General features: G+C 37.4%; 1 non-coding gene across 1 annotated transcript; it reads left to right on the forward strand.

The window, feature by feature from the left end:
• Positions 1-20,637: 20,637 nt before the first annotated feature.
• Positions 20,638-20,710, forward strand: TRNAA-UGC (transfer RNA alanine (anticodon UGC)). Its single transcript has one exon. It is a non-coding gene; the product is annotated as a tRNA-Ala (tRNA).
• Positions 20,711-21,602: the final 892 nt, after the last annotated feature.

Consider the following 21,602-nt stretch of genomic DNA (forward strand, 5'->3'; position numbering starts at 1 on the left):
CATTTCTTCATGGGGATCTGGAAGAGGAGATCTACATGAAGCAACCTGAAGGCTTTGTGGTGAAGGGTAAGAAAGAACTAGTATGTAAGTTAAAGAAGTCTCTATATGGGTTAAAACAGTCACCAAGGATGTGGTATCAGAAATTTGATACATTTATACGGGGACTTGGTTTCACCAGAAGCAAAGCAGATCACTGTGTGTATTTTAAATTAATTGGTGACCGTGTTATTTATCTGGTCTTGTATGTGGATGATATGTTGTTGGTTGGAAATGACAAAGAAGTTATCCAGGATTTGAAGATCCAATTGTCCTCCAAATTCAACATGAAAGATCTTGGTGCTGCAAACTATATTTTGGGCATGGAAATTAAAATAGATCGGGCAAAGAGGAAGCTCTGGTTAAACCAGAGGAAGTATGTCGAGACAATATTGCAAAGGTTTAATATGAAGGATAGTAAACCGGTGAAGGTTACTATTCCTGTAGGTGTGAGGTTATCTGCTGAACAATGTCCCAAGACACAAGAAGAGGAAGAGGACATGTCCTGTGTTCCATATGCAAGTGCAGTCGGTAGCCTGATGTATGCAATGGTCTGTACTAGACCAAACATTGCACATGCAGTGAGAGTATTGAGCATGTTTATGTCAAAACCAGGGAAGGAGCACTGGACACCAGTGAAGTGGGTTTTCAAGTATTTGTGTGGCACTAGTGATTATGGTTTGTGCTACCAAGGAAGACCAGGATTGGATAGAGTGTTGGATATTCATGGCTTTGATGATGTAGACTGGGTTGGAGATCTGGATCAAAGAAGATCTACAAGTGGGTATGTGTTTAACCTATTTGGAGGTGCAATCAGTTGGATGAGTAAGAAACAATCTGCAGTGGCATTGTCAACTACAGTGGCAGAATACATGGTAGCCACTCATGCAAGCAAGGAAGCAGTTTGGTTGCAGAGATTGTGTTCAAGTATGGGGTTAGTACAGGAAGCTATAAGGATAGGCTGTGACAGCCAAAGTGCAATTTTCTTGGCAAAGAACCCCGCATATCATTCAAAGACAAAGCACATTGATGTTCAGTATCACTTTGTGAGGGATATGATAGAAGACAAAAAGGTGTTGTTGGTAAAGGTGGACACTTTGAAGAATACTGCAGATGCATTGACAAAATATGTGAGCTCTGAGAAGTTCTCTTGGTGGAGAGAGACAATGGGCATTTCAGGGCTGGAAAAATGACTAAGTTATCTTGTGGCCCCTGTGGAAAGAAAACAACAAGTGGGAGAATGTTGGGTTGTGTTATATTCTTTCCACGTAGTTAACAATGGGTTTGAGGGGCACTCGTAACCCCACTTTATGGGGTCCGGGGTAGCAACCCGGAAAATTATGGTATTGGACGCGATGGTTTTCGATCCATGGTATTGGATGCTTTGGAATGTATAAATATGTATTATAACATTGAAAGGAACATAATGAAAAATCAATCTGGTAGTCTCGGTTTTGGGATCCAGGGGAAAATCTCTGTGTATATGTGTTTTATGTGTTCTGCTCTCACATTATTTATTTTCTATGTTTTAGAATTCGTATGCAAGTAATTTCTGTACGGGGTTAAAACCTACATTTGTAAGAGAACATTAGTGTTTTTAAACAATAAAAACCCCATATATAGAGAAGTAGCACCTAATCTGTAACCAAAATGAAAAATGGGTATAGTATTGAAATTTACCCTTGGGATCGTAAGGCCAAAAATCCTTGGACTTGTGTTGGAAGTCAAGGTCGCACAATACCTTGTGAAATCGTGAACCATAAGTATAGAATGAGACAATTTGAAATAATCTCAATCCAGAATAAGCCCGAAAGGGAATACAATGGAAAGAGTAATACCTATGAAGACCAATGTAGAACATGAATTAGAGAGGGTTCCCACCTCCAAATCCTTTCATTGAACATTTGTAAATAACCACCAAAATATATATAGGAAAATAAAAATTGCAGTGTAATAAGAATGAGGAATGAACTACAGGATAAAAAGCTCGCCCATATTCCAACGTGTTGACGATTACACCTTTGGCGTGTAAGATTGTTTGTGGCTGGCTATCAATCCATAAAACACATGTAAAAACAATATAAGGGTGTCGAAGAAACCTTGTTATGAAGGGAAATTTCGACAACGATCTAGTCCCAATTACAAATGAAAATGAATAAAATGACTTGTAAGTTAGGATTTTACCCTTCTTGGGAACCCTTGGTCTGAATGCACCGTTGGATCAACATCCCATATCTTAACTGTCTAATGTGCACATAGTTGTAAGAGTATGTGAAGGCTCATGGACATTCACATACATGGCTACAATTTTCCTATTGAATGTGATGCCATGTGGACAAGCCAACCACATTAGAATTCAATATATGCACCATATGAAATAATGGGGAACGAACTTAGACATATATATACCTCAGACTATAGTTCCCAAAGTAAAGTATGTATAAGAGAAATTCAATTATGTAAAATGAAATGAAGTCTCAAACCTTTATATTCATATTGGGACGTAATAGCTCACTCACTTTCACCATTGTAAATGTGTAATATTCTGAAAGAAAACATAGGCACATGGGCTAAGGTAAAAGGGATAATAGATTCCAGGGCAGAGGTGGGCGTTGCTTGGGGAATAATGGAAAGAAAATAGGCAAGTCGAATTATAGGGATGACTTGCAAGACTTGTCAAGAAAACAAGCCTAACTAACAAAAAAAACGTAGAACAAGATGGACAATTGGACAACCTTTGATTGGCTCACAAGTTCTTGACTATATTGGCAAAAGAAAACTATAATATTGGATATAGATATTTTTTTTGGGGGAGGCAACACTTGTTGGAGGGAGAAAGGATATTAGGTTTGAACATTGTGGAAAAAAAATGGCACTTTGTCTAAAGGATGGAGCATTTTTCATTGGGCAATAATTATGTCAGAATCGTCGTCTTTTGGCCCCTGCAGCAGTCGCCTTACGCCCTGAAGTCTGGCTTAGGGGTGGCAGCTGCATGAGAGAGGTCTATTTCCAGTATGCCTAAGGTCAGGAGGAGATTTCTCATCCTTGACTCAGTTGGTTGTTGTTCGTAAGATAAGTATTCCTTTCATGTTAGTCATTACTGCGACTCTTGAAATATTATGTTAGAAAGCATTAAAATGTATAATGTGTATTCAATGTTGTGTAACAAATTGTGTAAGTAATAACATATTGGGTATAAATTGTTTTGTGTATGGCATGTGTATGTGTGTGAACAATGTGTTGGGAAGTTATGTAACAAGCTTATGTATATTACGTTGGGGTATCCACACCATGATACATAAATCCTAAGTGTCGACAAGAACGGGGCTATGCACTAAGTATAGTATACCATAATTTCTTCTACAAGAAACTTGTGGGTCCCATTGCCAAGGATTTCATCTTCATTCCTATATCTAGGTAGATATAGACAATTTAATCATGGTCAGTAATCTTTGTTCTTTGTGTTCCACAGTTAACATCTCTGGGAATAACACACTACCATCATGCGTCATGCCCAGTTCTTCAGTTCTGGAGGATATGGGAGGCAGGATGCATAATTTAGTGATGATGAAGACTTTTCATCCCATTGTTAATGGTTAGGTTCATAGAGGACCTTATATCTATTCTAAGTCTGTTAGGGCTTTGGATATTGTTATGTTATCCCCATTTTTATTATTCAATGTTGTACTTCATCGACCTTTCCTTATAGGATTAAATTTACTTCATTCTTTCTTATTAAGTTGTGATACCAGATCCCACCTTGTGTCTCCTTTGTGGGGGTTGTGACTTCACAATTATGATGAACATAATAGGCCTTGTATGTTGTGCTCTAGTATGAGCATAATGTCTGTACAAGAATCTTTAACCTATGCATGCACTTGTATGTGAACTTTCTAGAGAGGAGGATGAGTTTTACAACCAACATAATTGGTTTTGTGAAATCAATCACAAGCAGACGTTTTGGCACAGTGGCATGCTCTAATTTATTTTCTTAACCTTTTTTTTTAAAACATGTATTAAGATTGGGAGATGCTTTAGTCATTCCCCCTCTATTTGTGCCATATATGTTGATGTCTTTACTGCCTTGGTCACATGAGGACATTATGATAATTTAATCTAATTTCATTCAATTCTGTGTCTCATCGACCGATTTGGATAAATTTAAAGTTACAAAGGATAGGCACTGGGAGCGTTATGCATGCAAGTGTGAGGTCTAATCCAACAACAAAAAATAGATTCAAATGTACAAATCCAAGTTTGCTGTCATATGCTTCTCATTACATCTATCAATCTATGCTTGTCTTATTTGTTGACTTGACTAAGGTCTTTAGAAGAAAACATGTTCCTTCATAATCATTGTTGGGACTTAAGAAACTTTGTATGTATCCCTGCATAAAAATTGTTAGTGGTGCTTTTTGTATAGGCATGTTATAAATAACTTTTATGTGTTGAAAGAGAGAAGATATGCCCCTCTGTCAACAAACTTATCAACCTATCAAGACTCCGAGTTTCAAAGGAACCCGCATATTCCACTTGGACCCCCACCATTGCACCATTATTTCTTTCAGTCTCTATAATTGTAGAATAATTTACTATTTTGGCAATTTTTCTAGGTCCTAAACTTCCGAAGTTGTTTTGAGGCCCTAAATGACATTTTTTTGGAAAACAGGAAAATGTGAGACGATAAATCATATTTGCAGTTGAAATTTATAGTCCTTAAATAGATATTTCTAACGAGGTATTGTGTGTGTCAAAAGAATATCATATGCCAAAGTTACGACCCCAGAAAGCCCAATGGGGCACATAGTTTTGTGCTTCATCTCCTAGGGTTAGGTTTTTTTATGTTTAGGGTTTTCCATTGTTTCTCAATAATAAATAGGTCTTTGAGCCTCATTGTAACACAATCCAGAGGCATGTATCCACCACATCTCTTCTCAGATAATCTATTTTAATAGGTCTTTGAGCCTCATTGTAACACAGTCCAGAGGCATGTATCCACCACATCTCTTCTCAGATAATCTATTTTAAGCTACCATCACTCAAGATAATCTATTTTAATTCTGTATGTAAGCATCTTTCAGTTCTTCAATATTAATGAAATGAATATTTATTTCTGCTACATCTCTGTGTTTATGTTTATATTTCTATTTTTTTCCGTTCCTGCATAAGTCTGGATCAGTGTTATCAGAGCGGCCTACTCTCTTTTTTTTTCTTTGCATGTCCTCAACGAGGTCGGGGTATAAGGAGTTAGGGCTTGAAATGGTTGAACCTTTGCAAGGTCGGCCTCGCAAACTCTAACAACCTCCCATGACGGAAGAAAAGAAAGACGAGGAAGCAGGAGATCCTTTCAAAATATTGCTCAAAGAAGACCCCGAGTGAAAAATGAACGCTGTGATGGAAAATTTTTCCCAGATCCTTAGGTAGCTGCCCACAGACAACACATCTTCATCCAACAACCACTCTAGAGGGGCCACTCCCTTCAAGGTACAAGTCAACTTTGACATTCCCATATTTGAAGACTAGATAGATGTAGATGTCATAGATATATGGTTAAATCTGTTGGAAGGGTATTTTTCAGTTCATGATTTTTCCAATAGGGAAAATATTACTTTTTCACTCCTCAAAGTCGCCCCCCACATCAAGGACTAGTGGGAAACCTACCATGAGTAGAGGGGTGAGAGGGAACCCTCAATGTTTTCATCTGCACCCACTTGGAACTCTTTCCAAGACACCATCAAGGAGCAGTATTACCTTGTCAGGAGCTATGAAGATAAGTATATAAAGTGGACCACACTGCGGTAGGGAAGGGACCAAGATGTGCCAAAGTTCACAAATATTTTTCATACCCTTCACATGAAGTTAGGTGTTCAGGATTATAAGCGGCATATGGTACTCAAGAACCGTGGTTATATACACAAATACATCCAGGACAAGATGGAGTTCCTGGACATCTCCTCGCTTGTCGTCGCCTACCAATACACTATCAAGATCGAGCAAAAGTTTAAACATAAGAAGCAAGACTTTGGATCTGAGAATCTGAAGCAAGGGAAAGGCACCCCAAAACCTCATAACAAAGGACACATTAGGGGAATTTTGAGGTCTAAAATGGGCCTCTTAAGGAAACTATAAAATAATAGTGGAAATAATAAAATAAGATTAGATTACATCATCAAATTTTAGAGGGAAAAAAGAGAAAACTAGTTTTTTCAACTCGTATTTTCAACTTATCTCCCTATGGGTTTACTCAAATTTCAAGCGGAAACACTCGTTGGATGCATAATTCGATTCCTCATCCAAGGAGTGCCCATGTTGCATACTTTCGATGGACCCTGCTACACGAAAAATGAGAAATACATGAAAAAACGTGATTACTTTTTTACTCAAAAATGGTGAATCATCCCCTATGGTTGACATCATCATCTTGAATTCTATTACTTCTTATAAAGTATATTTTGGTTGTACAATTTTCTTAGGAGGCCCATTTTAGACCTCAAAAATCCCCTAATGAATCCAAGGTGGGGTTACCTAGGTCAACCCATTGAAGCCGCAAGTAAAGAACAACACCACAAGGATAAAGAAGGACACAAGAAAGTGGTGTGAGTTCGATAAGAGCCCCACTCACAACACAAGTGAGTGTTGATCCAAGTAGTGAATGGTGGACGAGCTGAAGGCTCCAGAGTTAGATGCATGTTCCGACTCTGAGTCAGAATTCGACATGGGGAATGAGAAAGGGAAGCATATTATTGATGTTGAGCCTAACACCATTGTTTCCACCACCAAGATCCAAAATATTGAGCCTGAAGATACATAGGAGGGGGGGCGTATCTTCCACTCACAAATGTGGGTGAATTGTTCGTTGTTGCAATTCATTGTCAACATCAGGAGCTAAAAGAACCTCATTTCAACAGAGGTTGTGAAGCAGTTGGGCCTACCGACCACACCACACCTGTAGCCCTACAACATTGGGTGGATTCACCAAGGACAAGATCTATACATCATCCAACAATGTAACCTTCCCTACAACATCAAGCCCTTCACGGATGAGGTATTGTGTGATGTTTCTCCTCTTGAAGTTTGTGATGTATTATCCGAAAAACCATACTTATGGAAGCGTCATGTTGTGTATGAGTCGAGGCCTCACATTGTTATTAATTCTTTGGACAATAATTTATATAAGATACCGAAGGTAGCCCCTCCTACTACCATCTCTTTGATATTTTCTAAGCAATGCAGTAAGATCATCTCCCAGTCCAGGAATTTTTTTTCTTTCTTATTCACTCTAAAAGTAAGGGGAAGATCATGACTACATCCATGGTCCCCAAGAAGGGTTCCTCCACGTAGCAGAAGCAGGTGGATAAGGTTAAGGAATAATACAAGGAAATATTCTCCTCACCCACAGGGGTACCCTTGCATTATCATGTCAATCATTCGATTGATTTGACTACCAGAGCACCTCTACCCAACGGGCCGATATCGTCACTCCATTCTAGAAAATGAAGAGATCAAGCGGAAAATCCAGGAGTTGCTGCAAAAAGGGCACATCTGAACAAGTTCCTCACCTTGTGGGAGACCTATTGTACTTATACAGAAGAAGGATGGGACATGGAGGCTCTGCATTGATTATCATGCACTAAACAAAATCACTGTCAGGAACAGGTATCCAATCCCACAGATTGATGACCTTCTGGACCAACTCAAGGGGACCAAGTATTTCAACAAGATCGATCAGAAGTTTGGCTATGACCAGGTTACAATAGATCTCACAGATGTATGGAAGACTGCCTTCAAATCCGAGGCCTTTTTGAATGGTTGATTATGCCCTTCGGGTTGACAAATGCCCTTGTTACTTTATGAGGCTAATGGATGACATATTGTGGATGTTCACCGACTCATTGATGGTTGTTTATCTAGACGACATCCTCATCTTCACCAAGAGTTGGGAAGAACACTTGCAACACATTTGATAGGTCCTTCAAATCCCGCGGTAGGACAAACTATGTGCCAACTTGTAGAAATGCACCTTTGGCATGACCCAGGTCCAATATCTGGGTTACATCATAGATGATCGAGGTGTGCATGTGGATTTGGCTAAAATCCAAGTCATTCGGGATCAGCCAGCACCAACCACTATAATAGAGCTTCGCAACTTTTTGGGCCTTGAAATTTTTTATCGGAGGTTTGTTTTGGGATTCTCGCATATCACTTGGCCTTTGATTCAGGTTACCAAGGGTGGAGTGAAAGAAAAATTTTCCTGGTCTGAGTCCAAAAAAAAGGTGTTCATTGAGCTGAAGCGTCGCCTATGCTCTACAACAGTACTCAAATTGCTAGACTTGCAACAACCATTTGAAATTGAGACAAATGCCTTCGACTATGCTATTGGTGCAATCCTCACCTAGCACATGCATCTAATGGTCTATCATAGTGAGACACTTTCTGATACGATTTGGAAGTACCCCAATTATGATAAAGAGATGTATTCCATCATGCAGGCTTATCGACAATGGAAGCATTACATTCTGGGGAAGGAAGGGAAGGACTTGTAGCTTCTCGGTCACATGTTGGTTCCAAGATTTGTACTGTGTGATGACTTCCCCAAACTGTGTGATGGGATCAGGCTAAAAGTGGATTCTACCCTCCATGGCATCCAGGTACACTGATTTGGAACCAGTCTAGATTTCCTTCTTTAGCAGGAGCATCATAGTATTAATTTGAACATGGCTACCAATGTGCTTCTGCATATTCAATTTGTTTACTTCAAGATATTCCTTGATGACGATATGTCTCAATTGCTCCAAGTATTCTTTAATCTCCTGCCTGACCTGATTCTTGCGTTTGGCTTCAATGACTAAGCCAACTGATAGGATATTGTGCGACTTCACCAAGAAATCCACAATGTTGTACAATCGTGCATATGAGGCCTAAATGTTGGCGATGAATGATGTGAGTTGTTTGTTTCTCTAAATAGGCATCCACACTTGTGCTTTCTCCAACTTTACCTATTGCCTTGTTTTCTTCGCCAATTCAGGGGGTTCCCCTTTGTGTTGGATTGACCATTCATGCATGACAATTATGGTTGTATGGATAGGCTTAAGAGATTTGGTATTATCCTTACACTTTTGTTGCATCTCATGCAAGTGGACAATTATCTTATGCATGGTGACAAGTTCTTCATATAAGCTCTGCATAATTTCTCCCAATGTTGATACTTCACCAAATATGGTTGCCTTAAGTTCTTCCAGATAAACTTGTGCAAGAGTTGTGTTCTGAACCTCTCCTTGGAGTTGTTCAACTTCTTTCCTTGCAACATGCAAGTTATTTTCCAACTGTTTGTTCTCGGCCATCAGATAGTCCTTGTTTGACTTTGTGGCACCTGCGAAGGTCAAGTTAGTTGCAGAAATGGCACCAAGATTCCTGCTGGTGTTTGCCACAGTCACCCTCTTTCTGATGAATGCAAGAGATGTGAGGTCATCTAGAAAAAATTTCTTCCGTGCTTGTACAATAATTTTTTGAAGCTCGTCATAAGTCAGATTGTACGTATCCATAACCGAACCATCATCAAGAGGAAAAAATTCGTCTTCCCTGCTTGGAGCTTGCTCTACTGGAGGAGGGGGATATTGAATGGTGACTTGATGTGTGCTCGATATCAGATCAACATCTTGGTTCTGAGGCTTCGGTTCCAACTTCATGTCTTGGATCTCGATCAACTCTTCAATCTCTTGAGTGAGCTCCTTGTCCTACATCCATTTTCTCTCCTCCTCTAGCTATAGGCTCTACTCTTTCTCTTCAGCTTGTCTTCATGCAATTTCTTCTTCCTTCTTCTACATTTCTTCCTCCAATCTCTTATTCTCTTATTTGTCCCTCTGCTTCTATTCTTCTTCCTGCATCCTATGTTTCCTCTTCTTCTTTGTTGTTATGGCCACTTTAAGTATGACTGGATTTGCTTTCATCTTGCGGCTTCGCTCTCCTCTTGGGTTGTGTGCAACCTTCCTCTTACCATTTTCACACATTGGGTTGCACCTCTCTGCTGGTGCTGCCTTTGGTGACTGGTTCACGGGACTTGGAGGCATTATAGCAATTCTTTCATGCCTCCTTTGCAAATCTGTGAAAGGTATTGCTTAGCCACTGATAATGGATCCTTGCACAGTGGTCTTTGCAAACATTCCTCAGATCGTAGGGATTGAAGTCAAAACAACTAAATGTGAATTTATCTATTGCCTTGTTTTCGATGTCTGCAGCTTTAATATTCTTGATTTCTTCTAATCTAATCTACATAGGAAGAGAGGGTCAAGGTTCTTTATTCTTCTTGTACAAAGCTACTGACAACCCTAAAGAGAGATGGTACACAACTTATTGCATGAATAATTTATCAATGGCATACCTCGGTAAAAGATGCAAAGACTTATGTCTGCCGAACACTCTGAGGAAAGTGCCATCTAGTTAGGAAAACCAATATGATATCTCAGACACTGCTTCCGTTGCCCCATGTGACATGTAAGGTGTCTCTTCCTCAAAGATCAACTTGTACAATGGGATGAGGAAGTGATCAATAAACTTTTCCATTACTCCTCTATGGATGCACTCTGAAAGCAGCTTGCAATAGATATGCACGAAGGTCTCTCTTGGTGTCCAGGTCCAATTCATGTCAAGGAATGCATTGTGAGCGCAAATAGCATCCAGCAGGTAGGCAGACATGTAAAATCCAACTTTCTTTCCCTTGGGAGGATTGAGGGCATTAGCTACATCGATCCTCAGTTGTTGAGCCAACAAGTCTAACCAGTTGAATGGTCTTCCTTCATTCATAACCTAGTTTAGTAAGAATTCCCACCCTTCAGGGAAGGTCTCAGTGCTCTGCTGACCATAGATTCTGCAACATAGAACTATCAAGAGTTGATAGGCCCTCCTAAGAGATTTTTTCTTGTAGGTGTTGGTGGGTGTATGAAGGAAATTTGTTGGCTCCTTCAACCAGATTTTGACAATGTACTTTGTCCTCAAGTAGTTGGAGGCAACATAAAAGTAAGAATCCTTGAGTGATTTCGAATTTGGTAAATGATACATGAGATGATAATCTGGTGCTAGAAAAGAAGCAAGCCTTTATCTGCTGGCATTGTTCAGATTCATAGTCTTTGGATCTGTATGAGACAATATCCAGCTGATGATGTTTGTGCATGGGAAATTCAGATACCTACATGTAACCTTATGTAACCTTGAACTTTGGACATTGATATACACTGGTTGATCTTCAAGATCTGCTTTGAAGCTTCTTGCTGAGAATGCTTCATTTACTTTGTACCATGTGATATATGATTCTTTCTCTATGAACAATTGAATATTTGAATAAACTAGCAAGTTCATTGGCGTACCCTCAACTACATCCCCAGTGATACTTTTTGTGATATCCTTTGAAGTATATTTCTTTAGTGCCATGATGTCAGTGACTGATGAAGAGAAGTGCTCAACAACTGTAATACATGTAGGAGGAATATAACTCATGGAAAACATGAATTAGATTCAACAAAATGACTCACAAAACAAGATCACAGTGGCAACCGCATGCCTAAAGGGGAGGATTGTGCAATTCTTGAGTTGAAGGGAGAGGGATTGGTTGCCTGAACTTCGCATTGTGCAGTCTCAACAGCTAGTGGAGAAACTTAAGGCTAGAGACTATGCAATGCATAATCTCAGCGTGGGCAGACTGAGGTGGAGACTATTCATTGCACAGTCTCAGTGGCCAAGGGATAGGCTTGAGCCCTAGAACTGCGTAATGCACAGTTGGGCTAGCCAAGTACTATGCATTACATCATCTTAGAGGTCAAGCATCAAGCTTGGGCCTTAGATTTGCACAATGCTCAGCTAGACAAGGAAACTGGTGGCCAAGGGAAGGGCATATCTGCTCGAAAAGAGTGTGGGAAACTGGAAGATATGAGTTATGGTGCAAGTTAGAGTGCAGATATGACTAAGGATAGATGGATTAGTGCAAATAAAATGCAGAAGATCAACATGTAAAAATAAAAACAAACATGCATGGAGAGTCACTGAAATGATGACCACTAATGGACAAGAAAATTGATGTGACACTTGTAAAAGGTGAATGACAAACTGAACAAACACGTATACAAGATAATATAAGTTAAAACTCCAAGAACCATTAAAAGAAACAAGCAAAACAACACTCAAAGAAGTGAAACTACAAAAAAAACGACAAAAGATGACAAAAGAAAAACTCACCTAGAAAAGCACCACAAACTCCATCGAAGGCTCGTTGATCTCCTTGGGAATGCTAGAGCTCCAAGATCGAATGTAAAAATGAGCTTTAGGGGCATCCATTATATATATCTAGGTCAGTTAGGGTTTATGACATGCATGTCTAAAATAAAGGAAAATGTGACACTTGCAGGAATTCCAAAAATAACAAGTTGTGTCATTCTTCGGGAAACTAATTAATGACTCCCTATTTTCTAGGCATGTTTTTTGCTTTTTTTTTTCCCCTTTTTTGTTTTCTCGGGAAACCGAGCATGCACACTGCCAATAAGGATTGCATAGTTCCCAAGGACTGGGAAACTTCTTGACTCAGTGCATTGCGTAATTTATGATCTCAAGGAAGGCTTGCACAGTTTATGAGCTTAAGGTCAGGCTATCATCCATTACTGCTCAGTTTCTGAGTTCAAGGTATGCTTGCCATCCTGGATTGCACAATTCCAATCATCAAGGTTGACCTTCCTTCCAAGATTGCACATTTTCAGGAGGCAAGCCCAACAATGTTGCAAGGTCAAGTCAAAAGCTAGTTTGTGTATGAAAGATATCAAACCGGGATCAATACATCATAAGCAAAGCATGAAAACATAAATCTTGGTCATAGCATGAATACTTGACGACATTAAAAGATAGGCTCCTATGGATAGAAGGGAAGCTCCAAAATCAAAGCATATGAAAATTTTTGGAGGGTGGTTGTAGCAGCTATAACAATGCCTTAAGCTAACCATGGTGTTACCTAGAGGTGGTTATTGAACCATTGATGCTTGAAATGCATTATTTGTGCACATATAAGTGAATTAATTCCCATCCCCCATTTTCTTCTTAAGGACATCCATTTTTTATATCCATTTACTATCTTTAATATTAGTATGTTTCTATCCATAGCATTATGTGTATGAAGCATAGCTCTTACACATTTTTCAATGATGATTTCTCCCATGGAACCAATTAACGGAGGTGGTGGATGCTCCTTCTTTATTCTCTCTTTGGTATAATCATTGCTACAACTTCAAAATCCTTCAAACCATGTGTTACAATTTGACACCTGGAATATTGTTGAAAACCTTGCCTATGTTCAGTGCCATTGAGAAATTTTAATCCCTAACATTATGGGAAGGCCCATTATCTCCTACCCTCAGAGTTCCCAACCACCCTTCTTGAATGATTCCCATTTGTTGATCATTTTTCTCATTAGTTTGGAAATTTTCTCATTCCAAATGGTTTCCAAAACTTGTTTTAAATGAACCCCTACATAAGTGTGAATGTGTATTTGAAGTGAAAACTTCCCCTTTTTATCTATGTTTTTACTATTCATACTATGTGCCAATAGAAGATCTGATATCTATCTAGCAAACACCTACTTTTCATGTTAGGTACATGACCATTTGAATTATGATTTCCCTATTTGCAAGCCTAGTTATAGGGAAGTTATGAGTGAAGGTGGTGTTGTGGCTCCCATTTCTTCCAAGGTTTTAAGGACCAATTACACTTCAATGGTGCCAAGTTCCATAGTTAGTAGTGGATGCCCCTTTTGTTTTAGTTGGCTCAAGTAGGGGTGGATCCTCCTTAGGGGGTGCAAGTTCAAGTGTTCCAGGCTTGGGTGATTCATGAGGTTTGGGTTCTAGTGGTGAAGGTGCTAGTGGTTAAGGGAAATGGGTACAAGTTCTAGTGGTATCTATGATGTTAGGTTGGGTGGCTCATCTAAGGCCCTTAGTGGCCCACTTAAGTAACCACATTGTAATGATTATTATTTGGTCGTGGGATTGTCTATGGATCCTAAGACACTTTATTAGTGATCTCAAATGTGTCTACTTTTTCTAGGACAATAGGCATGGATATTAAGTACAGATGGTAGGTTAAAACAAACAAGTAGAAGGTCGTTTGGTCTCCCACTCATGGGGGGAAACTTGTGGAGGACCTTAATCAAAATCCATGAAAGGATTCCTATAAGGAAATGATGGTCCATGGACCTAATCATTGCACTCCATGATTTTATGGATTTGAGATGGAAAATTAGTATAGTAGCTTAATCCTTATTCTTCCTTGGAATGAGATTTCCCTTACTATTCGGAAAGTTTCATAAGATGATGCTTCCTAGTCACATGACATTTATGTGGGGTTTTTTGCAACATTTTTGGTTGAATGTGAGTTTATTATGGGAGGTAATATCAGCTAGATTGGCCTTAAAAATAGGTTGACTTATTGTTGGAACGAACCTTTTTGGGCCTCAAACCATTATCAAGGTGTATTGGTGGATTGGTGGAGTGGCAACTTCAATTTCATCTCCTTTGTATATTCTTGAGATTTATTTTGGGTTGAATTCAAGGGTTTGGTGTGTGCATGTCATCCTATTGATTCATTATGAAATTCTTGGTTTATGTGCAGTCTATGTGTTGAATCTCAATTTGGAGTGTAATAGGATTGGGATTGGATGGAGACAACTCTTTATGATATGGAATGGATTTCTATGGGGGATGTTAATATGGTGGGGTGAGACGTAAAAAGATGTGGAGGTGTGAGGTCTATAATTAGTTGTTCAAACAAAACTCCCTCATGTAGGTGTAAGGAATCACTTCAAATATTTGACCGTGATTGGAAAACAAAAGGGATTAACTATGGTAATTAGTTTACTTGGTCCAAATAATGTCAGGGTTAGGATCGGGCCCAAGTACATTTGGATCAATTTTATGATCCTTGGGAGGGTATGGATTTTTCTCATTAGTTATTTGATGTACTTATGGATGTACATGTTTAAATCATCTTTTAGTGTAGGTTATGATGTCCCTCAATCACATTGTTAAGTTTCCTCCTCCTTCCTTGCTCAAATTGAATGTTTCTGATCTAGAGTTGAAGGACTTACAATCCCTTATTCAAAGGGATTCAAATATATTCTCTTGGTTAGTTGGGTATAGGGGGTGGATTCTCTGGTGGGAGGTGAGAGAAAAATCCTTCTAAGACAAAGCAGCTCATGTGGAGTTGTGGTATAACCCATTGGCTAAGGAAGACAATGTTGAATCCTTTGGTCTGAGCTAAATGGTGAAGAAAAAAATCTAAGAAAGTTTGATGGATCTATGCATGAAAATAATTGAGAAATGGGAAGTATCAAGGGACTGTTGAATCGGAGAAGGACTTCATTTGAGTTGTACATGCCTAGTGTGGCAACACTGTGAAAGATAATGGGCCATATCTCAATTTTCAAAACGTGGCACATTGAATTCCTATGTATGAAGGAGAGTAGCCCTTATGTTCTTTACCCTATTTGAGTCCTTGATATTATATGAGTGAGTCTTCCTCTCAAGGAATCAAATCTAGCTCTAGGGTGGTTAGATACAATGAAACTACAATGTAGCTAAGCTTGTGGTTGGGTGGAGAATGACTCCATCTTCTTTAGTTTCCAACAAAGCTTAGGTAACTCAAATAAGTTTAACTATTTCCTTTTAATGAAATGACAATATTATTCAAAGTTTTCAAGAAAATTATTGTGCTAGTTTACTAAGAAATCTTTTAATGACATAATAAATAATGTGTAAATGTGGTTGATTACTAGTTATATATATATATATATATATATATATATATATATATATATATATATCGAGAGAGAGAGAGAGAGAGAGAGAGAGAGAGTTGTGAAGTAGAATGTATAAGTTGAATTGAGCTTCAAGGTTCTTCAAAGTATTATATTATGTGAATAACGACCATTACTAGGCCATTTATGAGAATAAAAAAATTGTGGTTGTATCGTTGTTTATTGACAAGAAAACTTAAAGGTTCTTCCTTGTTGGAGGGAGTTTTGCTGCCTCTAGATATAATCTAGAATGTTGACCTCTTTGTTGTAGGAGTAGGAGTGGTAGTGTGAGGTTTCAACCCCAAAGGAGTGAGTAAAGCCTCACTCCATTAAGTGAAGTTTGGATTTGTCCAAGGGACATCTCTTTGTATTTTGTTGAAGAAGCAACCTGGAGTGGGAAGTGTCCAAAGTTCTGTTATAGGTTGTAAAAGGTTTCTAACCTTCATAAGTATTTGGGAGACTCTTCTATGCTATTAGAGTTAGTTTTAGTCCTCTGAAACTGACTAGATAGCCTAGTGGAAATCTTAAAAATTCAAGGTTGTGTAGAAGAATTTTGGAAATTTTGGGATTGGGGGAGTTTAGCCTAAACTCTGGTCAATCGGTGACTAGGAGGCTAGCCGCAAGGGGGTTTATATTCAGAGTCGTTTAAATGGACCAACCTCAATCCATTAGAGTTAGTTCTCAAGTTCTCCTAGTGGAAAATTCCTTGGTTAATAGAATCATTAGTTGATGGGCCCCTTCTTGCCAATTTTTCGGTTGAACTTCATTAAATGGACTGGCCACAAACATTCGATGTTGTTCCTAAGTCTTCCCAGTTGTTGATAGCCTAGTTAAAAAAACCCTCAGTTAAAAGAGATAGAGGTTTCCAAATTTGTTAAGTGTTGAAGGTGGGATCTGAAGTATGTCAAGATTTGAATCCTATTAAGAGTCGTAGATAAAATTATCATGATTTTTCAAGTGACGAGACCAGGGATCCAGAGCTTGTCGATATCTATATTTTGTTAAGAGTCACAAATGACATTAGTGAGATCTATCATGTGACGATGTTGAGGATTGAAGTCTGTTGATATATGGATATTTGGGCATTTTGAAGAATTTGCAAATGGAATATAACAAAATCTCATATGTTAAATGGTGAAATTGCAAGTAGTAAAATCCTACATGGAGGAACCTTAACATTAAGGTTGCTAGGGATCTGAAGTTGCAAGAGAGTTACAGAGCTAGAATTTTAGGAAAACTTGGATGTCAGATGCCAACATAGTAGGCCGGGAGGAGGATACAAGGAGACAACTTGACCATTTTAGGCCCTATGAGTAGGAAAGTGCTAACATGTCATGTTGACATGGTACATAAACTAGTTTGGGATGACACGACATGATGATGTGTCATTCACATGGTATGCCAATGTGGTGTGGTGACATGGTATGAAAGAGTTGATATGGTAGGTGACGTGGCATGTAGTGTGGCAGGTGAGGTGGAATCTGAAAGTTCAAAAATCTAGAAGATTGTGAAATGGGACCTTTGGGGCTTTTCCAAATTTGGATGGATCTAAGTGAACCTATAAAAGTTAAAAGATGGATATTTTGGTAGGAAAGGTTTTGGTCCACATTGGTTGTTATGATGTGACATGGACTAGTGGAATTTCAATTCTAAGGTAGAGATCGAGTGGTAGTCTTGTGGAGGTGATGTGAAGTGCAGAAGCTTTGAATAATGGAGATCTAGAAATCCAGAAAATTCAGTTGAATAGGAAATTTAGGAATTCTCGAATTTGGATGTTTGTAGATTCAACCTATTGATGGCAATGGATGAATGAAATCCTAGATCTAGATGTTTTGGGAATCCTAGATGCATTCAAAAATATGAAATTTCTTATATTGGAGACTTGAGGAAAATTTTGGATTTGGATGCAAGAGAGAGTATTACTAACATGTTTGGTGAGGATGTGGATTCATGCAACAGTGACATGTGGACAACGGATAACCACATGTCAAACACATTGTTGACATAGCATTGTATGATGATGACACACGGGTAAAATGATTTCCATTTATATGACATGTGACAATGGTACGTATGTTGATTTGGCACTTGGAAGAGAAATATTCATAAGGGAATAACTTTGGACCCAGAGCACATATTCAAATGGCATTTGTATCATTAAAAAACTCTCAATGAGAAAAAAGAGATGAAAACTTAAGAAGTGAGGTTTGTTGTGAGTAAAAGAAAGCAAAAAATTATGATCCCATGTCCTTACGCTGACATAGGGGGTTGGGTATGTTACACAACACTTCTTTGACATATCCTTCATTGATTTTCCATTAATGATATTCAAAGTTTGTAACATCTAAGGAGGATGGATCATTTATTTGTCCAAGTTTTTCATTTTTCCATTTAGATGGACAATTTCTTCCTCTAGCTCTTAAATTCATCTTATATGCAAACTATTTTACACCTCTCAATTCTTTGTGAGAGTAAGTATTCCTATAGATTTGAAACAACCATAACATGAATCATAGTATATAATTAATCATACAATCTTAATATGAATATGACACTATTGTTTAAGAAGACCAGGGATGTGGGATTTGATTCATTTATGTGTGCATAGGTGGTGCAATGGAAGTCACACATGTTCGACCACTACCTTTATGTTGTGCCATGTCTACCTTAAGAAGTTAGTAAAACCCTCACAAGAATTAAACCTTGGTTAATGGTGAAAATATCCCCATTCATCACTATCATATCTAACCCCTTAAGATAGCCCCAATTACAATGTCATTAGGTGTATAATCTAATGAAGGGAAGAGGGAAAATGAATATATTCTCTCTCACAAATTGAAATATTATATAAATAGATAGATATAAAAAAAAAATTGAAGAAAAAGAAGTGACAAATTTGTGGAGTTAGATTTGTCTTGATTGTTTGTATATGTGAGTGAACTATTGAGTTGATGAATTTTACATAATGTTCCATAATATTTTATTAGGTTATCTACAATGAAGTCATTATATCAATGCACCTAAGTAACGCAACTTTTAGTGTTACCAAGTCACAATAATGATTCTTTTATAAAGATTTGAGCACATCTATGATACACATTATTTATCATTTTGATCTAAAGCTTAAAATAATCATGGTGATTTGAAGAAATTTGTAGTTGGCATAAATATTGGGAGAAGTCTAAATATTTTACAACTTTGATTTTTTTTTGATAATCTTTAATGGAATCTCGCTATAGAAGAATGATACATTCTAACTTATAGACGAAATCATCTTTTTGGTCAAAATTTGAGAAACAATTTCTAGCGAGATTGTGATTTCTTGTTGTTTAAAATGCACTTTTGAATCCATAAATGGATTCAACTCCTTGAAAAAACACCAAGGTGCTTGAACTTTACAAATTAAATAACTTTAACTTAACCTTTTTAAAAATCTCTATCAGGTTTTAAGCAAAATTGATCACGAAAAATACTCTGAAAATAACCATTTTGTCTATCAATTAGGTATGCATAGAAATTTATTGGAATTGCAATTTTCATTACTAAATTCACATTTTTTATTGAGAAATAGATACATATCTTCAAAAAAACCCTATTACATTGATATTGTGTAATCTCATAAATTGATATATGATTATAAAGGTTTCTTCTAAATTTATAATAGAATTTAAGATGTAAAAAATCAAAGAACAAAAATAAATAAATAAATATGGGTATTATCTAGCAAGGTCACAATCTAACCTGGATGATGAATTTCTCGCCAAAATCTGACGAAAAATTCTTTAAAAATTCTTAGTATAGGAGCATATAAATCTTTTCTTTTTAATAACAGAAATGGATTCAACACCATCAAGAACCCGTGGGGCACCTAAAATTCTGAAGTTTGATAACTATAACCCAGAATTTCAAAAAATTCTCACAGATTTTCTCAAAATCATGCTGGAATTTCTATTGTTTTCAAGACAAAATTGTGGTTTGTTTAGACTACGCGATAAATATGTAAAAAAAATGATTTCAGATTTTTGTGGTCCATATTGATTTTTGCAACTAACTTTAGGATAAATCACATCAACAATATTTGGTGGTCGACGTTTCAAACCTACTAATGAGGTTCATCCTCAAGACCAAGGTGGAAAACCGATCTATCAATAGGATTAAATAGCAGAGATGCATCATGTTCTAGAATTAGACGTTAGGATTATAATATTATTTAATCAAAACCAACATTAAATAATATTATAATCTTAACGGCTAATTCTAAAATGTGATGCATCTCTGCTATTTAATCTTATTGATAGATCAATTTTTTTACCTTAATCTTGAGAATGAACCTCATTAGTAAGTTCAAAATATCGAACATTAAATAGGGTTAAAATGATTTATCCAAAAATTAGTTGGGAAAACCCATATGTAAAAATATTCAAATCCTAACCTCTTTATAATACTCGCATCTTTAGTACGCACATAAAGTTCGATGCTTAGTGACGGTAGGTGAGGGAGATAATCAAGGGGGTTACCACAAAACTCGTCTCAGCTTAAACTTATCTCTAGTTGCCACGAATGACGAAGTGTGGAAAGAGAATGTGACATGTCTGTGTCCTTTGTGGTAACCGTATATGCCAATTTTCTGTTTGATACGCTTTCATTACGAAATAAATGAATTTAATTCTTTTGCATGCGGGAGGTACAGGGTTCGATACCCCGCATCTCCAATTTACGAATTTAATACCCGAAAATATTTTGTAATTTTATAGAAAAATGAATCTCGATTTTAATAACTTGGGGATGTAGCTCAAACGGTAGAGCGCTCGCTTTGCATGCGAGAGGTACGGGGTTCGATACCCCGCATCTCCACTTTAAGAGCTCATTTTGTGACCAACTCTCTGAGGCCAATATCAATGCTAGAAATTGTACCATGAAATGTTCTGAGCAAGTTTCTTGGTTCGATACCCCGCATCTCCACTTTAAGAGCTCATTTTGTGACCAACTCTTTGAAGCCAATAACTCTCTGAGGCCAATATCAATGCTAGAAATTGTACCATGAAATGTTCTGAGCAAGTTTCTTGGTTCGATACCCCGCATCTCCACTTTAAGAGCTCATTTTGTGACCAATTCTCTGAAGCCAATATCAATGCTAGAAATTGTACCATGAAATGTTCTAAGCAAGTTTTTTTAGGAAAATTACCAATATCAATGCTAGAAATTGTACCATGAAATGTTCTGAGCAAGTTTCTTTAGAAAAATTACCTTAACGTATTAGGATTCCAATATCAATGTTAGAAATTGTACCATGAGCAAGTTTCTTTAGAAAAATTACCTTAACGTATTAAGATTCCTTTGAAGCCAATATCAATGCTAGAAATTGTACCATGAAATGTTCTGAGCAAGTTTCTTTAGAAAAATTACCTAAATGTTCTGAACAAGTTTCTTTAGAAAAATTACCTTAACGTATTAGGATTCCAATATCAATGCTAGAATATCAATGTTAGAAATTGTACCATGAAATGTTCTTAGCAAGTTTCTTTAGAAAAATTACCTTAACGTATTAAGATTCCAATATCAATGAAAAATTACCTTAACGTATTAAGATTTCAATATCAATGCTACAAATTGTACCATGAAATGTTCTGAGCGAGTTTCTTTAGAAAAATTACCTTAACGTATTAAGATTCTTGTTAAGCCTTGAAATTGTAACATGAAATGTTCTGAGCAAGTTTCTTTAGAAAAATTACCTTAACGTATTAAG

This window comes from Pinus tabuliformis, chromosome 5_2 (genome assembly GCF_031772625.1).
Source record: "Pinus tabuliformis cultivar Carrire ecotype Pingquan chromosome 5_2, CPIR1, whole genome shotgun sequence".
In the NCBI taxonomy this organism is placed as follows: Eukaryota; Viridiplantae; Streptophyta; class Pinopsida; order Pinales; family Pinaceae; genus Pinus; species Pinus tabuliformis.